Genomic DNA, 22,611 nt, shown 5'->3' with positions numbered 1-22,611 from the left:
ATGTGGGCACAGAAAACTCTAACACTACATGCTTACACTGGAAGTGAAGGGATTCGTTGCATTTTAATTCCAACAAGACTAGTTATGGTAAATTGAGCAAGAAGGGCAATTTAAGGGAGAAAGACATTTCCTCATGGATCATTGCACAGGTCTACTCAATTGCCAGTAAGACACAGAATGTACCTTTTTTTGGTATAGTCCTAATTCAATATAGAGTACATCATGTACTGCCTGGGAAAAAATCCAAATCATAAATGCTATAGGGAAATATCTAATAACTTGGAATGGTCTCTTCAAGCGGCTAATAAGCTCCACTTATGCTACAGGAATGTTAAATCTATTAGACCATTAGCTCAAGTGCCCTAGGATGAGTTACATAACCCTATTGACTTTCAGACTACTCCAAGCCCATCTAAACATAGTGTCTTAAAGAACTACACTCTTAAAGTTTTGCATGTTTTTGGTGCTGGCAGGAAAGTTTGATAGCCGTGGATTCTGGTCATCGATGTAAAGCTGTTGGCCATCAGCCCACCGATGTTTTCAGTCATAACAGCTGAGCTGATCTGTGATTTCTGAATCTCATGCCAATGTCAGTGCTGGGTTTGCCTATGTGTTTGTGTTGGGGTGTAAGATGCTGGAAAGAAACCATCCACCCCACGTGTCAGATTCCAGATCTCATAGTGTTACAGCGGAGCTTGAGAGAAATATTCATAGAGCAAGGCAGAGGATTAGAATAAAGAGGTGCTAATAGCATGCAGTTGAGAAGGCAAAGGAAACTGCATGGAACTTAATGGAAAAAGAGGGTCAAAGAAAATAAAAGGTAAAATTGAGAAATAAAGAAAAATATGAAGGAAAAGAACAAAATCATTTTTAAAGGTCAAAGAGTAATAATAATAATACAGACTCATTTACTCTGCCAGTTTCAACACTGTGTTGTATTTTCCCTTCTTTAGTAGTTTTTTAATGATATGGAATTCTTTGGATTTTCATTCAACTTTTTCTCTTGGCTTTTTGGTTGCCACATAACAAGTTCTGAGTTCTGGTTTTCCACTTCCACCTCAACTAACCTTTTCTCCTTATTCTCCACTTCTCCCCCCCCCCCAAAATGTGTTTCTGAATGAATGACACCAAGTTCATGTTTTTACTTATAGATAAAAATCTCTTGCTCATTTTTTCTAGTCTCTCATTTCCTACTGTAAATCTCTTCCCTTTCATTGAATCATGTAATTTAAAGTTATAAAGGATCATCAAAGAGATTATTTAGTTAAACCACCTTATTTTACAGATGAGAAAACTCAGACCTAGAGAAGTGATTTGTCCACGGTCACATAGATCATAAGTGGCAAAGCAAGGATTCAGATTTGATTTCTCTGACTTCATATCTAACCTCAGATTACATTGCTCCCCACTTTTAAGGAAGGTTTCATGGAAATAAAATAATTTCATGCTATTTTTCACATTTGTAATGATTTTTAAAACATAAAAAAACCCATTCTTTTCTGATTTGTAGTCTTGTAAATGCAATTATAGACTAGTACTAGGGTATATTCTAATATTAATACTTGGGCTTCAATTTCACATACCTACTTTTTTTTTTAAATAACTAGTACTGAAAAAGAGATTCTTCTCGTCCTTCTTTGACTTCTTTGACTTCTTTGACCTCATGGCTGAAATTCCCAGGTTTTCTTTCATTGTTCATCAATTTCACTTTCTTCTTTACCTGTCATCAAAATTCTACCTTTCTCTCAAGGCCAAATTTAAATCCCTGGTATACTTTGTAGACATAAGCATGTTTTGCTTCACAAGGTATATAGAATGAAGGTAAATTAGCCCATGGTTCATGATTCATGGTTCAAGTATCGTGTTCTTGTTTATATATTTATAATAATAAAATCAAACTACTGATTGAACGTTTTCTGAATTGTTCCTCTAATGTGTAGCACTCATACATCTGCACATTTCCATCCAGTTCCCCTTTGATTAACATACATTTGTTAAACAGCTGCCTATGGTTTAGGGTAAAGTTTGTGGCCATGCAACAGAACAAAGTTAACTGGCACATATGGATAGAATCTATGACCTCATTATTAGCATCTTGCTCTAATTGGCATAAGTATGTAATATTATATTATTGTGTTGCAGGTTTTTATTACATACTTCCCTGCCTTAGTAAACAGCATACTGAATATACTTCAATAGATCTGTGATTTTCTAACTGATCACAAATAGTCTTTCCATTGGTATTGACTGCAAGCCATTTTTGTCATTCTGTGTGACTGTTGTCTATATCTTCCAATGAATTGTCCATGAAAGATCCACTTAATCTTCTAGATGCCTTCTAAGTCTTTTAAAATTTTGTTGGTACCCATGTAGTAGCTTATAGTGTAGCACAGTGAATATAGTATTGTCTTTGAGTAGGGAGGACTTGAATTTAAGTCCTGCCTCTGACACATTCTACTTGTATGACTTTGTATAAATCACTCCATCTCTCAATGGGCCAGACAAATGTCTAAGACTGTAAACTGCAGATAAGTTGATAATCTGTTTTACTGGAGTGAGTTTCCACACTGAGAGTTCCCTATCTTGATACAGAGAGTTGTATTAAGGTAATCAACTAGGGCTGCTGGGCTATATCTGTTATTCTTTGTTCTTTCCACATGACTGGTTCACTTACTTATCTGATCACATCTTTCCTATATGATATTTTTTTTTACAATCACAAGAGGCAGTGTAGTGTATTAGATAAAGGGATGGCCTTAGAATAAGGAAGACATATTTAAGTCCTGCTTTTAACACATACTAGCCATGTAACCATGCGTCAAGTGCCCCACCCAACACTCTAAGTTCTACAAGTTATTTGGGGAAGGGAGATTTAGGTACCCTGAATTTCTGATACCTGTGAAATCATAGTTCTGGATCCCCCCAAAACGACAACCCCTAAAACACTCACAAAGTCATTATATCACTTTGGCATAACCAAATACAATCTTACTTTGTTTTGATAACTCAAGTTTATCATTATTATAAACTAATGTAATATACTATGAATGCATTTGTTTCGGGACATTGGAACTAATCTGTTATGACCACAGATGTTATGCTGGAACTTCCTTTCTTGAATAAATTATGGATATCAGCTTGTTTTGGTTGCTATTTGCATCTACAGTGACTCTTGTGGATTGCCACACTCTTAACTTATTGGTTTCCCAGAGTACAGCTGCCTCAGGTTCAAGGTACTCTGTGGGTGCACATTCTTAATATGCTAACTTACAAGCCCTCAGTGGTATATGCACTTTTAAGTCTATTGACTATGGAATATTATTGTGCTATAAGAAATGATAAGAAGGATTCCAGAAAAGCCTGGAAAGACTTACGTGAACTTATGCAAAGTAAAGTGAATAGAACCAGGAGAATGTTGTACATAGTAAAAGCCATATTGTTGGATGAAGAATTATAAATGACTTTAGCTATTCTCAGCAATTCCAAGGCAATCCCAAAGGTTTAATGATGAAGCGTACTATCTGCCTCCAGAGAAAGAACTGATATAGTCTGAATGAAGACTGAAGCAAGCCATTTTTCATTTTCTTTCATTTTTTTTCTTTTGAGTCTTCTTGTACAAAATTACTAATATAGAAGTATTTTTCATGATTGCATATGTATTACCTATATGTGATTACTTACTATCTCAGGGAGGGGAGGAAGGGTAAGGAGGAAGGAAGGGATAGAATTTGGAACTCAAAATTTAAAAAAAGAACCAAATGTTAAAAGTTGTTTTAACATGTAATTGGGGAAAAATAAAATGTGTCAAGTGTTTTAAAAATGGCATCTAGTGGACACAATTAACTCTAAGTGGACTTTTATTGAGCTGGCATTGTAAAAATAATAGTAACAAATCTTCCCCACAAAATCCTGGGACACATTTCACAACTACACACTGTGAGTGGGAAAAATAGGCAAATGCATAATACATACTAGTAGTAGAGAGATACTCACACAGGTAACATGTATTCTTTTTTATGTATTTTTAATTTTTTTTAATGTATGTGTATTCTCTTTTCTATTCTTTTTCTTCCTGTGATATCTTCAATCTGTTCTCTAAGAGTACAATATCTCAACTGGGTTCCCTGATCCTGTTCTCCAATGCTCAGCTCTCCATAGCCAGGAATAACTCTCTGAATTCTACAGGGCTCCTCCAGTTTCATGCCTGACTGGGCCTGCTTCCTGCTGGATGTGGCATCTCCCCTCCCACTGGATGAATGCTACTCCTGAAAAATGATATGGCTTATTAAGGTGGGTGGAGGTGAGGATGAAGAGGAAAAAAAAAACTCTCTCCCAAATAGGTCTATTCTCAACTTGCAAATCTCATACACCTAAGAACTGTCTGTTCAAGGGAATTGATGAAAAGAAATGCTAGGGAAGGTGGCCTAGCCATATCAGATCTTAAACTGTATTATAAAGGAGCAATCATCAAAACCAATTGGTACTGGTTAAGAAATAGAGTGGTGGATCAGTGGAATAAGTTAGGGGTGTGTGTGTGTGTGTGTGTGTGTGTGTGTGTGTGTGTGTGTGTGTGTGTGTGTGTGTGTGTGTGTTTGTCCTTCATTGCTGAAGATGACCATGAGATCAGAGAAATAATGACATGACTTGCACTTGACTTTGTTTTGAGTGAGGGATGGCTGTGCAGGTCAACAGCCTCACTTCTCCTCCAGAGTCATCTGAATCCAGTGACCAGATATTCATCAGGATGACTGGAGATGACCCAGGATGAGGCAATTGGGATTAAGTGACTTGCCCAAGGTCACACAGCTAGTGAGTGTCAAGTGTCTGAGGTGAGATTCTTGAACTCAGGTCCTCCTGACTCCCTGCACTGGTGCTGTACCCACTGTATCACCTAGCTGCCCCTAATAGGCTAGGAACACAAGACACAGTAGTCAATGACTGTAGTAATCTGCTGTTTCATAAACTCAAAGACTTCAGCTTCTGGGATAATAACTCACTATTTGACAAAAATTGCTGGGAAAACTGGAAAATAGTATGGCAGAAACTGGGCATAGACCAATGTCTGACACTGTATGCCAAAATAAATTCAAAATGGGTACATGATTTAGATATAAAGGCTGATATTATAAGAACTGTCTCTTGCATTGAATAAATTTATATTAAGTGCACTTGCTTTTTAAAGGGCAGCTAACTACCGTCTAATTCCATTGCATTTAATCAAGTTGGTTAAGGACTTCTTAATACTTCACAAAAGGATAACAATGTAAATATAGTTTTATACTTTATTTAAGATTTTAACGGGGGGTGGAGCCAAGATGGCAGAGTAGAAAGATGTACATACTATAGCTCTTCCCCCACAGCCCATAAAATATCTGTAAAAAATGACTCTCAACAAATTCTAGAGCAGCAGAAGCCATAGAACAACAGAGTGAAAGACATTTCTAGCCAAAGGTGACCTGGAAGGCTGACAAGAAAGTTCTGTCCCACAGGACACTGAGCAGAGTGCAGCCCAGCCCTGGCTGTGTGGAACCGTGAGGAACAGGACCGGAACAGGCCTCCAGGGCAGAATCCCCAGCAGGGAGGGTCTCAGATCCCTCAAAGCACAAGTGCCAAGAAAAGGTCAAAGGTCAGTGAGAGGACTTTCCCAGTTGGGTGAGAGGGGAGCAGGGTCCCCCCCACCAGTATGGACCTTAGGCAGTGGTGGCAGTGGCAGCAGCGGGGAAGCAACACTGCATGTCAGTGGCTGAGTCCAGTGACAGCTTCCATTGAGGGAGTGGCTCAGCTTAAAGCCCCTGGGGGTATTGAGTCTCTGATCTAAACCTCAGCCCTGAGTGGAAATGAGCAGATAATCTGAATCTCACCTCTGAGCGTGGTCCTGGGGTGAGGAGGAGCACTAGGACCTTATTCTTGACAAAGGATTCAGAAGTCAAGTAAGTGGCTGGGAAAATGCCCAAAAAAAGGAAAAAAATAAGGCCATAGAAGTTGCTTTCTTGGTGAACAGGTATTTCCTTCTATCTTTTTGGATGAGGAAGAACAATGCATACTGTCAGAGGAAGTCAAGGTTTCTGCATCCAGTACCTCCAAAATGAATATGCAGTGGGCTCAGGCCATGGAGGAGCTTGGAAAGTGAGTCAACAGCTTGCTAAAGGAGACCCAAAAATGCTGAAGAAAATAACACCTTTAAAAACAGGCTAACTCAATTGGAAAAAGAGGTCCAAAAGGCCAAGGAGGAGAAGAAGGCTTTAAAAAAGCAGAATCAGCCAAATGGAAAAGGAGGTTCAAAAGCTCACTGAAGAAAACAGTTCTTTAAAAATTAGAATGGAGCACATGGAAGTTAATGACTTTATGAGAAACCAAGAAATCACAAAACAAAGCCAAAAGAATGAAAAAATAGAAGATAATGTGAAATATCTCATTGGAAAACCAACTGACCTGGAAAATAGATCCAGTAGAGACAATTTAAAAATTATAGGACTACCTGAAAGCCATGATCAAAAAAAGAGCCTAGACATTATCTTTCATGAAATTATCAAGGAAAACTGCCCTGATATTCTAAAACCAGAGGGCAAAATAAATATTGAAAGAATCTACTGATCACCTCCTGAAAGAGACCTGAAAAGAGAAACTCCTAGGAATATTGTGGCCAAATTTCAGAGTTCCCAAGTCAAGGAAAAAATATTGCAAGCAGCTAGAAAGAAACAATTCGAGTATTGTGGGAATACAATCAGGATAACACAGGATTTGGCAAGTTCTACATTAAGGAATTGAAGGGCTTGGAATGGGATAATCCAGTCAAAGGAACTGGGATTAAAACCAAGAATCACCTACTCAGCAAAATGAGTATAATACTTCAAGGGAAAAAATGGTCATTCAATGAGATAGAGGACTTTCAAGCATTCTTGATGAAAAGGCCAGAATTGAAGAGAAAATCTTACTTTCAAAGAGAAGAATCAAGAGAAGCATGAAAGGTAAACAGGAAAGAAAAATCATAAAGGACTTTCTGAAGCTGAACTGTTTACACTCCTACATAGAAAGATCATATTTGTAACTCTTGAGATTTTTCTCAGTATTTGGGTAGGTGGAGGGATTATACACACACACACACACACACACACACACACACACACACACACACACACATAGACTGAGAGCACAGGTTGAGTTGAATCAGAAGGGATGATATCTATAAAAAAAATAAAATTAAGGGGTGAGAGAGAATATATTGGGAGGAGAAAGAGAGAAATGGAATGGGGTAAATTATCTCTCATAAAAGAGATAAGAAAAATCTTGTTCAATGGAGGAGAAAAAGGAAGAGATGAGAAGAGAAAAGTGAAGCTTACTCCCTTCACATATGACTTAAGGAGGGAATAACATGCTCATCCAATTTGGTATGAAAATCTATCTTACACTACAGGAAAGTAGGGGAGAATGGGATAAGTGCGGTGTGGGGGGATGACAGAAGGGAGGGCAAATGGAAGGAGAGAGTAATTAGAAGTAAACACTTTGGGGGAGGGACAAGATCAAATGAGAGAATGGAATAAAGGGGGGACAGGGTAGGATGGAGGGAAATATAGTTAGTCTTACACAACATGACTATTATGGAAGTCTTTTGCAAAACTACACATATACAGCCTCTACTGAATTGCTTCCTTCTCAGTGGGGATGGATGGGGAGGGAGGAAGGGAGAGAAGTTGGAATTCAAAGTATTAGAAACGAATGTTGAGAATTGTTATTGCATATAACTGGGAAATAAGAAATACAAGTAATGGGGTATAGAAATCCATCTTGCCCTACAAGAAAAGTGAGAAGATGAGGATAAGGGAAGGGTGGGGTGTGACAGAAGGGAGGGCACATTGAGGGAAGGGGTAATCAGAATGCAGGGTGTTATGGGGTAGAGGGAGGAGAGAGATGGGGAGAAAAATTGGAACTCAAAATTTTGTGTAAATGAATGTTGTAATCTAAAAATAAAGAAATAAATTTAAAAAAAGACTTTAACATCTGTTGTTTCTGTTACCTGCTGCCTACATTTTGTAATTTCATCAACCGTGCTAGACAGGAAATAAATTATTCAGTAATGTCCTTATTTTCATGCTCAAATTCTCTTGACATATACTAAAAATTTGATTATCTAGCACCCAAGAACTCCCTCATCTTCCATTCCACTTCTTTTTCATAATAATTGAATGTAGATGATACAGTTGGAGGACCTCCCTTTTAGGTACTGTCTTCCTGCTCAGCATCATCTCATCTAATTAAATCTTTTTCATTCCTTCCAAATTGAGTTTGGATCTTTTCTTACCTAACTGAAATGCCTTTGATTGCTTCAATTGAAATGCTAGCTACTATTAATGTTTTTACCTGACAAAGACATCTGGGCTAGAGTATTTTGTTAGTAACTTCAGTTGAGTTGGGCATGACTGTTTGGTTCAGTTGCCATCCTTATATATAGATGAAATTTATTTTGTGGATTTTTCAAGTATTCCCACTAAAGATTAGTTTGTGCTTCTGCAGATATATGCAGAAATGGTCATTTTGAGCTTCCAAGTGGTCATTTGCTTTTCAGCTTGTGGTGATCTTAGATACCTAAGAATTCCAAGGTTCTGTTCCCTGGATAATCCAAGTTTTATAAAACTTCTCAAAAACATGGTATGAAAATGAAAATAAACGATATCTTTAGTTTAGAGATAGAACAGCATCCAACCTCTAACAAAGACTTCAAATAACATAGGTCTGGTCATATAATTTCCCCATTGTTGTTAGCCTGCATCCCACGACCTCTTATGTAAAACTTTCGTTTTTGAGAATCAGCCAGACTACTTGTATTTTCCCCAGCTTCATCTTCATTTTCCCTTTCTAAGTGTTCCTCTACATTGTCCCATTTGTCTGGATATTTTCCCCTCATTTGAAATGGTCCCTTTTCACTGAATCTTTAAAACCACTTCATTTTGGCTTTCCCTGTGTTGTCTCAGTTCTTGCCTCCAAAGAGCCAATATTCTGATAGAGGAGATATATATTATTCAGCTTTGCATACCTCACATCTAGCACGGTGCCACTGGTACTTTTATCTACTAGCCACTTAATAAATATTTGGTAAATTCATGAAGAATCCAAGGATGGGCAATGGGAATTAAAAGTTAAATATTGTTAGCCTTTCCAAAGTTATATATTAAGGTTCCAACTCTAGTTATTCTATGTGCACAAGCCCTTATGTAGATGAGTAAGCTCTGACACTTGAAAGCAGTAAAGTAGGTTGCAAGGAGTCATATGATCATATATGTAGAGTTGAAAGGAACCTTGGAAGCCATGTAGTCCATTTTATAGAGGAACAATCAGTCCAGATTAGGGGAATAAACTTGTCCAAGGGACTCAGGGCATAAGTGTCAGAGCTAGGATATAAACCCGACTCTGACTCCAGAGCTCTTGGCACTACCCTATTTCTCCCTCATGAGAAAGGAAGGGGCTGGCAACAGGCCTCAGAGAGCAGACCCATAAGTTACTAATACCTATGTTACAACTTTTTAGATAAAGGAAGGATGATATAATGCTAAGTAAACTAGACCAGAAGCCAATTAATCTGAATTCTAGTCTTTGCCCTTCCATTTAATTAGCTATGTAACACTGGACAAATCACTTCATTCTTCAGGGCTTTAGTTTTCTCATCTGTAAAGTGAGGGGGGTTGATTTTTGGGATCTCTAAAGTCCCTATAGCTCAAAGATTCTCTTATTCTTAACCATTGTTTCTCAAGACTTTTAACATTTCCTGTTTTCTACTTCAAGTCATGATGCAGTTATTAAGATGTGCTCTCTTTTCTCCCCTCCTCACACACCAGATGCCTTCTTCCATGTTATCCTCCTTCACCCTTATCTCACATAATGAAGTCATCCTTCTTGTTAAGGAAAACTCCTCTCCATGCACAAATGATCCCATTCTATTTGGTCTTCTTCAGCAGTTTGCTTCTTTCTATTAACCCCACTTTCTCACTATTTTTCAATCTCTTCCTGTCTACTAGATGCTTCTCTACTGCTTATAAACATTACAAACATGTCTTTGTCTCCCCATTCTCCAAAAAACATTCCTCATTTGACCCATCCATCCCTACATCTCTTCTCCCTTTCGTGATCAAATTCCTTAATACGGTTGTCTACAAGATGTGCCTCAACTCCCTTTCCTCTCATTCTCTTCTTAATTCTCTGCATACTGGCTTCTAGACTCATTATTCAACAAAAGCTACTCTCTCCAAAGTTACCAATGACTTCGTAATTGCCAAATCTAACAGCCTTTATTTTTTCTCTAATCCTCATCCTTCTTGACCTCTCTGCAGTCTTTGACACTATCACCCTTTTCTCCTTGATACTTTCTTCTCTCTAGATATTTGGGACACTGTCCTGGTTTTCTTCCTACCAGTCTGACCACTTCTCCTCAGACTCCTTTGCTGGATTTTCATCCAGGTCCTGCACACCTATCATGGGTGTCCCATAGGGGCACCGTCCTGGGACCTTTTTTCTTCTCTTTTTATGTTATTTTACTTGGTGATCCCATCAATACCCATGGATTCAGCTTTCATATCTATGCAGATGATTCTCAGTTCTGCTTGTCTAACCCTAACCTCTTGGTTGATCTCCAGTCTTCTATCTCCAACTGCGTTTTAGCCATTGTTGTTATTGTTTCAGCTGTATTCAACTCTTCACATCTCCATATGGGGTTTTGTTGGTGAAGATGCTGAAGTGATTTGCCATTTTCTTCTCCAGTTCATTTTATAGATGAGGAACTGAGGCAAACAGGGTTAGTTGACTTGCCCAGCGTCACACAGCTAGTTAGTGTCTGAGGTCATATTTGAACTCAGAAAGACATATCTTTCAGACTTCAGTCCTGGTACTCTGTACCACCTAGCTGGCCTATTGGCCATAAAATATAACACAAAGGACAGAGAGAATGTTCCCAAAATCTTACTGCTATTAAGCCATTAATGTCGCTAAAACTTTTGTGATAACCTATTGTACTGCCTGAATTTGTTTACAAATTCGGTGTTGTATCAAACAACCAAGAAATATTTTACAAAGCTATACAAAATAATAAAAATCTCTTGGGAAAACAAAAAGGTTAGAATATCAAGGAAAATAATGAAAAAGAGAGGAATGAAGGAGGAATAGCACTTCCAAACCTCTAATTATAATATTATCAAAACCACTTGGCATGGGTTAAAGATGGGAAAGTAGATTAATATAACAGATCAGACAAGGAAGAATCATAAATATCTGAACTCAATAATTCATTGTTCAATAAACTCCCAAGTGTAAATTACCTAGCAAAGAGGTCCTTATTTGACAAAATTTCTGGGAAAACCAGAAAGCAGCCTGGCAGAAATTAGGCTTAGGTCCTCATACCTCTAATACCATGATAAATTCAAAGTGGATATATGACCTTAATATTAAAGATTATATCATGAAAAAACTAGGAGAGAAGCATGCCACATAACTTTCATAGCTATAGGTAGGGATTGAATTCTTAACCAAATGGAATATAGGTGATCACAAAACATAAAACAGATAACTATTTACACAAAACTAAAAAGCTTTTGGATGAATGAATCTGAATATAACCAGGATAAGAAGGGAAGTTGTTAACTAGGGAAATATGTTTACATCAAATCACTTGGGGCTGATATCTAAGATACATGGACAAATAACAGAAATAAATAAAACAAAAAGTCAGTCTCCAATAGATCAGAGGTTAAAGAATGTGAACAGTTCTCAAAAAAGAATTGCTAACTATTAACTATTTCTCAAAGAATGCCCTGAATCCCCAAGAATAAGAGAAACACTGATCACTGTAATTCTGGTTTCATCTCATACCCAGAAAGTTGGCAAAGATGATAGAAGGGAGAAATAGTCAATTCTAGAGAGATTGTGGAAACAAAGGCATACTAATGAATTCTTGGTAGAACTGTGAACTGGTCTAATCATTTGAAAGAGTGATTTGGAATTATGCTAAGAGAATAACTAAAATAACCATATTATTGACCCAGGGATTCCATTGCTAAGCATATATACCCCAAAGGGAACAATGACTGAAAGAAAGGTCCCATATTCACCAAAATATGTATAGCAAAAAATTTTTGCTGTAGCAAAGAAAAGCTGATACTAGTCATTTGGAGAATAGCTAAACAAATTGTGGTTCATGGATAAAATCAAATGTTACTGTGCTGTAAGAAAATATGAATATGATAACTACAGAGGAAGCTGGAAAGATTGCCCTTTTCTCTTGTTCCTCTTTAATTCTGGGCTCATACCATTGTCTCTTTGCAGTTCCTGACCAAGATAAACCTACTGACAAACTCATTGCCCATCCAATTACACAGGACATTTCAGACAACAGAAATTCTTAGTTTATTTTGTTTTTGAGTGATCATAAATCCTGTTGAGGAGACCCATAATATTCCAGATGCTGATGTGATCAAGACACCAGCAATAACAAATATCTGGAGCACATTGTCATTAATATGGGTTCTCTTTTCTACTTGGATTCTATTCTGAATATTCTTCAGAAAAGTTGCAAAGACCTTCTGTTAGCATATACATGTGTTTTGTCTTTATTTTACTAATCAGGACACTGAACAAAGTTGTGGTTGCATTTGGCAAGGAAACTTGTAGAATCGTGACTTTGAGGTCAAGGCTGCATTTTGCTTTACCAAGTCATCCCTTTGTTGTAATATATAATATGTTGTATTTTTGACACCTTTGGGTCAATTGGTCACTGTGTAAATATTGTATATTATAGGATATGTTTTACAAAGCCTGTTTATTCCCTTTCCATGTTTTCACTGAGAAAACTCTTATGTGCCATTTTTACTTCCTCATGTAAACTCAGGTGGTGGAGTACAATTTTTGTAATTTCATTGTATTGAAAAAAATAGTTATAGAAATATTGACAAAGCTGTTGTCATTTTTTTCTGAGTTGTCATTCTGGTTTTGTCAAAGAATTCCCTTTGATAATCTTGCTTCCTTGAGTTTTACAACAAACAGATTCAGACTGCTTTCCTATTTCCCTGTTCATCACTGAATTGTTAGGTGGACAGTGATACTGGTTTTAAAACTTAACATGATCCTCCTTTATCATGTTTTGCAAATGAGTTTATATTCTAAAGTAACATTATCTTAGCTGCAGTATCTTTGTGCTTGGCAAGAAAGCTGAGTGTTTTTTATGTTGTTTTTTTTACTTAAACTAGTTTCCAGGCTCTTTTGCCCTCTTTGCTCTGGATATTGCTCTATATTTGCTAACTTTCTATAGGAAACAGTAAAAATCAGAGTCAATACGTTAACCTTTACACATTTTCCCTTTTGGGGGCTTGAATGACTTATCTGAATAATCAGATTGTAACATTCTAAGTTCACATGATGGCTTCTCATTTTTATTCTTTCTGTTCTGTTTCACAATTGATTTTATGCATCGATTTTGAAATTGATTTAATTTGAGTCAATTATGCACAAATGGCTAGCTAATTTTTAAAAACTGACTTCTAGGTTTGTATCTCAATTGTTTCCCACTCAGTTAGGATACAGTCAATTTAATTTTTGTGATGTTCTTTGGTGCTCACTATGTTCAGTACCTTCCAATTTTTATTGGTAAATAATCTTATTTCTGATATAAAAGCATTAGACTTTTGAGTGATTTGAATGCCTTTGGTCTCTTGTGCTTCTTAAACTTGAATCAAATTCCAACACATTTTTATCATTCTCTCTTATGTTCTCTATTTACAATGAAGTCACCAATTATCCATATGTGCTGACATCTCGTAATTTTCTTCAGATTTTCTCTATCTCATCATTCTCTGCAACAGATACTAGTTGATGAGTTACCATTACCTTGATTTCAATCAATCAGTCAACAAACATATATTAAAAGCACTTAATATGTATCAGGCACTATACTAAGCTTTGGTGACATCCTCCCCTCATAAAAAAGGCAAAAAAAAAGTCCCTGTCTGTCCTCAGGGAACACATCCTCTGATGGAAGAGACAACACACAAAAAATTATGTATTCATAAACACACAATACATATATACATTTATATGTACATATAAAAACATATGTATGTGTGTATATATAAATATGTACATATATAATCCAGTGATAAGAAAGCTAGGAAGAAGAAATAGTTCAAGGGAAAGGATAATCAGATCTATTTTGGTGATATTTTTGCTCAAGATTATTAAGAGCTCTGCAAAACTAGATGATAAAGTATGATCTGAAATATTTCATGTTGCCTTTGGCATATGAATATAATGAGTTATTACTCCACTACTGGAAACAATCAGGTGCATGACAAAACCAACCCAGCCAATGCCTTATAGAATTCTCCAAAGAGCTCCTGAAAGCCATTCTTCCATTCACCTGGCATTGTTACCATTTCACCACATAACCATTGCCACTGCATAATCATTGCACCATGGCTTTTGGTTTTTTTAGTCCAAAAATTGGTTTATAACCTTTTATTGAATAATCATTACATGACATATATCTATTTCTCACACTGCTTAAAAGGTAAACAGTGTTTAACAGTATGTTCACCAGTGGCATATGAATACTCATTTATCTCTCTCACATTGCTAGCTGTGAGCCTAGAATTCTCAGCGTACACTCATTATCAGTATATTCTGAAAGCTGACTTGTGTGGTTTGTTTAGAGAGCTGCAGTACTAATGGTGTTGTCACTCAACCCAATGAAGAGCCATAGGCACAAGGGGAGTGGGCAGGCAGCCAAAGCTGCCATGAATAAGTCACATGATATGGTAAGACATGCACCTTCCTAAGTTTGTTAAACTGCAGAGTTTGTCTACCAGACTCTATACATTAATGTGTGAAACATTTCTTTCTGATTATGGGTAAATATAAAAACTATTCTGTGGACTTCAAGCTGATTGTGTTCACTGAACAGCATGGAAACAGCTGCAGAAAGAGTTTTCATTGAACAAAAAGTTGATGTGAGACTGGCAGAAGCTAAAAGACATAATATTAGCACATATTTTTTAAAAGCTTCACATAATGGTCGCACCCCATTTTTGCAAAAAATGGCATAAAATCTGTGATAATTATGCAGTGAAATATGGTATGTCTTCTGGCTGATTTATACCACAGATGTCAATATTTATATGTTTCAGTTCCTCCAGTAGTATGCAATAGCTAAATTAATGTTTATTACTGGAAAAAAGTAACTATTATTTATCCCCCCTCCCCATTTTGCCTCTCTATGATTGTCAACGTAGATATGAAAGGGACTTCGCTGGACTGAGGGCCATGTTGCATCTTTCTTTAATGGTTTGTCTCAGTCAAAGTATTGATCAGCCAGCGACCAACATACTGGTGGTCAGCTTCTCCCTGCTTCACCAGGCTTATCATCAGAGTGACAGAGTGTGTTCCAAAGCTTGTACAGCTTATAGAATTGGCCAAAGCTTACCCGCTCTGATGTAGCCTTCAAGAATGGAGGGTCACTTCCATGCCATGATGAAACATCACAGTGAGACTTTTGTGAAGGATTTATATTCACAGGGAAAAAGAATGACTATGCCCAAATAATTAATATTAATGAGACAAATAACATTACTATCAATATTACAATAGACCCAGTATAAAATACAATTTTCAAACTCATTTAATTTTCTAAACTCTGTCCCCACTCTCTTTTTCCTTGGGCCTATGCTTTAATGAAGTCAGCCTCTGATGACCTATGCTACAGCTACCTATGTCATATATTTTCCATTAATTCTAGGATGCTCTAGGATCCAAGATATTCCTGAACCATTTTTTTCTACTCTTTTAATCAATGTTTGCTCATTAAATGCAAACTACTTTCAAAAGAATTGAAATATACTATAAAATACAATTAAATAAATGGCAATGGAAATAGAAATGTTTTCTTTTAGATTTTTTCATTGTATGACTTTTTTCTCTGCCATGGACTGACAAATAATTATTATATATTTTTTTCCAGTTAGAAGTTGAATACCTATAAGTAGAGAAGGAAATCTTTGGATCTGGAGGATGTGTGAATCACGTGGATGGGATAGTTGAAAGAACGTATTACACAGAGTAGGTATTTTATTGCACTGAATGACTATGGGATAAAAGATGTAATATTGGAAGTATATGGACTTTTATCTGTATAGTGAATATTTATGTACTCATAAAATGTGCTATTATTCCCCCCGCTTTTTTGCCTGTTTGTCTCAATATCATTGTAGATTACTGACTTCTAGAGGGTTTTTAACTTCTTTAACAATTCTATCAATACTATACCATGGGCAGAGAGGTAATTGTGGTGGTGATATCAATGATAGTGGAAACATAATTTTTGCTTGTATTTCTATAATTTTTAACATGCAAAACCAGAAAATGTTGTGGGATTCCATTAAAAATAAAGGGGAATAATAAAGTTCCTTTTATCTTTTTCAGGATTATCTGGTCTTTCCATTCCTGTTTAGGTGGTTATATACATACAATCTTAATGGAAACATGACAGGACTTGAGGTTATTGTATCCAGATGCTATAATGTAGTACTTATTTCTGAAAATCTAAAGAAATTCAGGCCTAACAAAAAGCATCTTTATATGGTGATAAAGAATGGTTTCTTTAAGATGTTCATGGTCAGAGAATATGTTAAGTATGTGGTTCAAATATCTGGGTGGGCAAAGCAAGTGGAAATATAAGTTCTAAGGAGACACTAAGAAATGTGCTTCTGAAAATATTTTCAGTCCAAAGTGTGTTCAGTGTGAACTTGTGGTCTAACATGGACAGAGTGCGGGAATGTGGTCTGTTGGATTGTAATGAATTTGTGGGTTTTCTTGGGCAGTAAGTATATTTGAAATTCTATGCCCTAAGTTCACTGCAACTCTGTGCTCCAGCAGCATTTATTTACATAGTTCATACTACATTAACTTATACTTGTTTGTATTTTTTATAAGCATTTTTCAGTCTGATTCTCCAATTTCAGTCCTATAGGGTTTAAAAACATTCCCTCAGAATGCCATTATGGCTGAGAGGGAGAAGGTGATAAATTTTTGAACTTGGTCTGATTGCCAGATGTCTTTCCTACATGGGCTCCAATCACCTTGTCTAAACAACTTCATTATATTGTTCTCAGGTGTTTGCCTTATTTGCTTTCAGTCTAGACTGTAAGTTTCTTAAGGGTAGGGACCATCTGCTTCATCATCTGCTTTGTGCTAGTAAAATAAAAATCCATGTAATTCATTTTCTGATAAGACAGGAAAGTTATTGGGTGGTAATTCATATTACCTAATGATCCTTCTTCACTTTGCAAATAAGGTTCATTGACATAGTGTATTCGCTAGTACAGTTGAATGTAGGATCTCATCCAGACATGAGACTTCATCAGTTGAGGAAACACCATCAGTGCAGCTTGGAAACTTGTCTGTAACATATAGTGTTAGAGAGCTGACTATATCAGTAAGTATTTAAGTGACTTGTCCAGGATCACACATGCAGTATTTGTCAGAGGTGATTAAATGCTCATGTATTTCTGATTCCAAGTCCAACCTACTCTCTACTATGTGCTACACTATTTCTCAAACAAGATTATATTGGCCCCTTGTCTCTAAGTGAGTTATTTGTGACATTTAAGGGAAATACTTACAGGCAATCCATGCCTCTTTGCACTTTCAGTATTACTGCTCTCTTCATTCAACATTGCCCAATTAATACTTAGAGTTCAATTTTTACTATCTTTATCCTCATGTATACATATTTCCATAACAGGGCTTCATGTAACTAGAGGAAGGATTAAGAGATAGCTTTTCCAGAGAGAGCTTATACAAAGTCCCAAGGTTCACAGGCATACAGTGAACTTATGAAAATTTTCACTAGAACCAAGGTGAGGGAGTGTGACTGTCCCTTATGCCCTCCATTTTCAAGAGATCCTTTATAGTTTCTTTTTAAGGATTCTGTGGTAAGAAAGGGGAGGTGGATTTGTAGAGAATCAGATTTTTTTTCTAGTCCAACTCCCTCATTTTACAGATGAAGAATCTGAGGCCCAAGACACATGAACTGTCCAAGATTAGAAAGCAAGTAACAAAGTGGAATTTGATCCTGGGTCCTTTAACTGCATCCAGCACTCTTACTAGGGTACCATGATGTCTCACTAAAGGAACACACAGCAGCACTCCTTATTACCAGGTGAAAAATGCCTCTTTATCTCCACAGACCCCTACACATACCATGTTTTTATTGCCATTGTACTTATTCTCTGTTCTTGTTCCCTCCCCTCCCTTCTTTTTATCTCACCCAAATCCTATATAACCTCCAAGGTTCAGCTCTAGCCTCATCCCCATGAAGCCTTCTCCAAAAACTTTGCCCTCACTTCACTTTGATGGGCTTCCTCATTTGTAAAAATGTGGGTCTTGTCCTATGCCAGAAATTCTTAATCTGCAGTATGTTTTGAAAAGTATTTGAGGGGGGATGGAGCCAAGATGGTGGAGTAGAAGGATGGACCTGCTCTAGCTCTACCCCCATAGCCCATAACATACCTGTAAAAAATGACTTTAAACAGATTGTAGAGCAACACAAGTCACAAAATGACAGAGTGAGAGATTTCCAGCCCAAGACAGCCTGGAAGGCCAACAGAAAAGGTCTATCATACCGTGCTTGGAGCAGAGCGCACAGACGGGTGTGGAGCAGGCTTCAGGGCATGGAATCATGGGTAACAGCTGCAGTTCCCAGATTTATCAACCCACAAATGCCAAAGACAGCTTCAAAGGTCAGTGAGAAAGCTTTTTCACCTGGATGAAAAGGGAGGAGAATCCAGCTCCAGCAAGGCCCCGGCCTCAAAGCAGCAGCAGCATCCATTTTAGGAGCCCTCTGACTAAAGACCCGGGGAGAATTGAGCAGCTGATCTGCTTCTCAGTTCTTAATGGCAGTCCTGGGGTGAGGAGGAGTGCTGGCTTGGTGGAACTCTACTTGCAGATCCTAGGCAGAAAAGCTTGTGGTTGCTCCCAGACCAGGGCACAGACCAGGAGAAGAGTAAATTCCTCTCCTTTGATTGTGTCACCTTGGAGGAACTGAGAACTTACAGGTCCCCAAAGTATACCCTCCACTTGACAAAGGACTCAAAAGTCAAGTACTAACTGGGAAAATGCCCAAAAAAGGGGAAAAAATAAGACTATAGAAGGTTACTTTCTTGGCGAAAAGGTATTTTTTTCTATCCCTTCAGATGAGGAAGAAAAAAGCATACCATTAGAGGAAGACATCAAAGTCAAGGATTCTTCATCCAAAACATCCAAAAAATGCAGTGGTTTCAGACTATGGAAAAGCTCAATTTTGAAAATCAAGTGAGAGAGGTGGAGAAAAAATTGGGAAGAGAAATTAGAGCAATGCAAGAAAATCATGAAAAGCTTGCTGAAGGAGATCCAAAAACAATGCTGAAGAAAATAACACCTTTAAAAAAGACTAACCCAAATGGCAAAAGAGGTCCAAAAAGCCAATGAGGAGAATAGTTTTAAAAGCAGAATTAGCCAAATGGAAAAGGAGGTTCAAAAGCTCACTGAAGAAAATAGTTCTTTAAAATTAGAATGTAGCAGATGAAAGCTAATGACTTTATGAGAAACCAAGAAATTACAAAACAAAACCAAAAGAATGAAAAAATTGAAGACTGTGAAATATCTCATTGGAAAAACAACTGTTCTAGAAAATAAATCCAGGAGAGACAATTTAAAAATTATGGAACTACCTGAAAGTCATGATAAAAAAAAAAGAGCTTAAACATCATCTTTCATGAAATTATCAAAGAAAAGTGCCCTGATATTCTAGAACCAGAGGGTAAAATAAATATTGAAGGAATCAACTGATCATCTCCCAAAAAAGATCCAAAAAGGAAAACTCCTAGAAATATTGTGGCCAAATTCCAGAGTTCCCATGTCAAGGAGAAAACATTGCAAACAGCCAGAAAGAAACCATTTGTGTATTATGGAAATACAATCAGGATAACAGAAGATCTAGCAGCTTCTGCATTAAGAGATTGAAGGGCTTGGAATATGATATTCCAGAAATCAAAGAAACTAGAATTAAAACCAAGAATCACCTACCCAGTGAATCTGACTATAATACTTCAGGGGAAAAAATAGTCATTCAATGAAATAAAGGACTTTCAAGCATTCTCAATGAAAAGACCAGAGCTGAACAGAAAGATAATATTTATAACTCTTGAGACTTTTCTCAGTATTTGGGTAGTTGGAGGGATTATATACATGTAGACAGAGGATACAGGGTGAGTTCATTAGGAAGGGAGGATATCTAAAAAAAATAAAATTAAGGGGTGAGAGAGGAATATATTGGGAGGAAAAAGGGAGAAATGGAATGGGGCAAATTATCTCATAAAAGAGGCAAGACAAAAAACTTTTTCAATGGAGGACAAAAGCAGGGAGGTGAGAAGGAAAAAGTGAAGCTTACTCTCATCACGTTTGGCTTAAGGAGGGAATAACATGAACACTCAATTTGGTATGAAAATCTATCTTACACTACAGGAAAGTGGGAGAGAAGGGGATGTGTGGTGTGGGGGGATGACAGAAGGGAGGGCAAATGGAAAGAGAGAGTCATTAGAAGCAAACACTTTGGGGGAGGGACAAGGTCAAAAAAGAGAATAGAATAAATGGGGGGCAGGATAGGATAGAGGGAAATATAGTTAGTCTTACACAACATGACTATTATGGAAGTCTTTTGCATAACTACACACGTATAGCCTATATTGAATTGCTTGCCTTCTCAGTGGGGATAGGTGGGGAGGGAGGAAGAGAGAGAAGTTGCAACTCAAAGTTTTAGGAACGAATGTTGGGAATTGTTTTTGTATGCAAATGGGAAATAAGAAGTACAGGTAATGGGGTATAGAAATCTATCTTACCCTCCAAGAAAAGAGAAGATGGGGATAAGGGGAGGGAGAGGTATGGTAGAAGGGAGGACACATTGAGGGAAGGGGTAATCAGAATGCACACTGTCTTGGGCTGGGCAAAGGATTTAATGGGGAGAAAATTTAGAACTCAAAATCTTGTGGAAGTGAATGTTGAAAACCAAAAATAAATAAATTAAAAAAAGAAAATATTTTAATATCTGTATTTTACTATAAGTGCTTCCCTTTTAATAGTATGTATTTTATTTTATGCATTTAAAAGTATTATTCTGAGGAGGGATCCAGGACACAAAAAAGCTTAAGAATCCTAGCCTGGCCTAGGTGATATCTAAACTCCTGCCTAGCTCTAATATTCCAGGATTTCCTATGATCTACAATTTATTCTAGTTTACAGAGATCTCTTACCTCACTGAATTCTCAATACACTTATAGTTAAAACTACCCATTCGGCACTCAGTTGTTCTCTGGTTGTTTTATTTTACATTACATACAATTTTATATAGAGAGCAAATTTTATACTTCTTGATTCCTCACAGTACCTAGTATAATTCTAGACATACAATAGACACTCAATAATTATGGTTTTGCTTTTAGTTTTTAGTGGGTGGCTGCTGTGATTGAATGAAGCACAACAGGGCTCATATATCATACCTATAAACCATTTTTTTCATAGCACTGAACATTTCAATGGAATTTCAGCATGAATTTGCAACGAACCACTTGAATCAATGCCATAGGTTTCTAAATGGTTTTTGAGAGAGTAACTGATATAGTAGAGTAAGACAATTATCATTTTGTGAAACCTCAACTCTTGATATGCATGCATGAGGTGTCTTAGAGGGCTCCACAGCTGCTACATTCTAAGTTCAACACATTGAAGACAATAGACACTTTAACATGATACACTAAAGAGTGAAATTAAAAAGTATTCATTTAATCGAAGAGTAGAATATGATACAAAGTCATAATAACATTACACAAAGCATCAGAGTCAGACTATTAATGAAAGTCTGTCGAAATAACAGGACGGAAAAGGGCCTAATTGATTCACAGATGTTAAACAGTGAAACTTGGCCCTGAGTACTCCATTTCAATCCAATTCAATTTAGAACAAGTGGGCAATGACTGGGGATTTAGAATAGAAGTCTCAAGCTTTCTGCCCCAAAGATGAAATCCATATACTGTATTATACATTTAAAATTTAATTCACATTAAGATTTCATTTCAGTCATTACAAATGTCAACCACAGAGGCCCAAGTATCCATCCATACACTGTGTTTGTTTGAGCCTCTGTGGGGGAAGGAGAGAAAAACATCTATGTCCTAGGGCACTTCTCTTTGCACTAAAGTAGCACAATTTGTATTGAGATCACTAGCAAGGATGTAGATAACTCTCCTTAATATGACTTAACCTGGTGACTCCTGCCATGCATGCAAGTGAAATCAGATTAACAGATAATACACACTTTACATGAAATTCTGACTTGACAACCACAAATTCAATTTAGCCCAATGCTAATAAGGAAATTGTTCTAGGCAACAAAAGAAATAAAACAAGCAAGGAACTGTTCCACTCTTACTGCATTTTCTTTCAACCAAACCTATAAGGTTATGCTTATTATTCCTTCAAATTACAAGTAGAACCATTAAGAAGGCGAGGGAAAACAGGGGAGAGATTTTAGAGGTTGGGAAGAAAGTTTTT

General features: G+C 37.0%; 1 protein-coding gene and 1 long non-coding RNA gene across 4 annotated transcripts in view; one reads left to right on the top strand and one right to left on the bottom strand.

Moving 5' to 3' along the window:
• The window catches only part of ADAMTS17 (ADAM metallopeptidase with thrombospondin type 1 motif 17), a 489,795-nt gene that overhangs the window by 93,279 nt on the left and 373,905 nt on the right, over nt 1-22,611 (bottom strand). The window lies entirely within an intron of this gene.
• LOC140509260 (uncharacterized) overlaps nt 1-22,611 on the top strand; it is a 263,848-nt gene that overhangs the window by 221,079 nt on the left and 20,158 nt on the right. The window contains exons 5-7 of one of the 2 annotated variants that reach the window (XR_011968624.1): nt 15,989-16,086; nt 18,029-18,187; nt 18,319-21,087. This is a non-coding gene — a long non-coding RNA (uncharacterized lncRNA). Of the gene's footprint in view, nt 1-15,988; nt 16,087-18,028; nt 18,188-18,318; nt 21,088-22,611 lie in introns of those variants that run through there. The other variant, XR_011968629.1, reaches the window with a different exon arrangement.

Source organism: Notamacropus eugenii, chromosome 1 (genome assembly GCF_028372415.1).
Source record: "Notamacropus eugenii isolate mMacEug1 chromosome 1, mMacEug1.pri_v2, whole genome shotgun sequence".
NCBI lineage: Eukaryota > Metazoa > Chordata > Mammalia > Diprotodontia > Macropodidae > Notamacropus > Notamacropus eugenii.
This window is presented reverse-complemented; position numbering and strand designations above follow the sequence as displayed.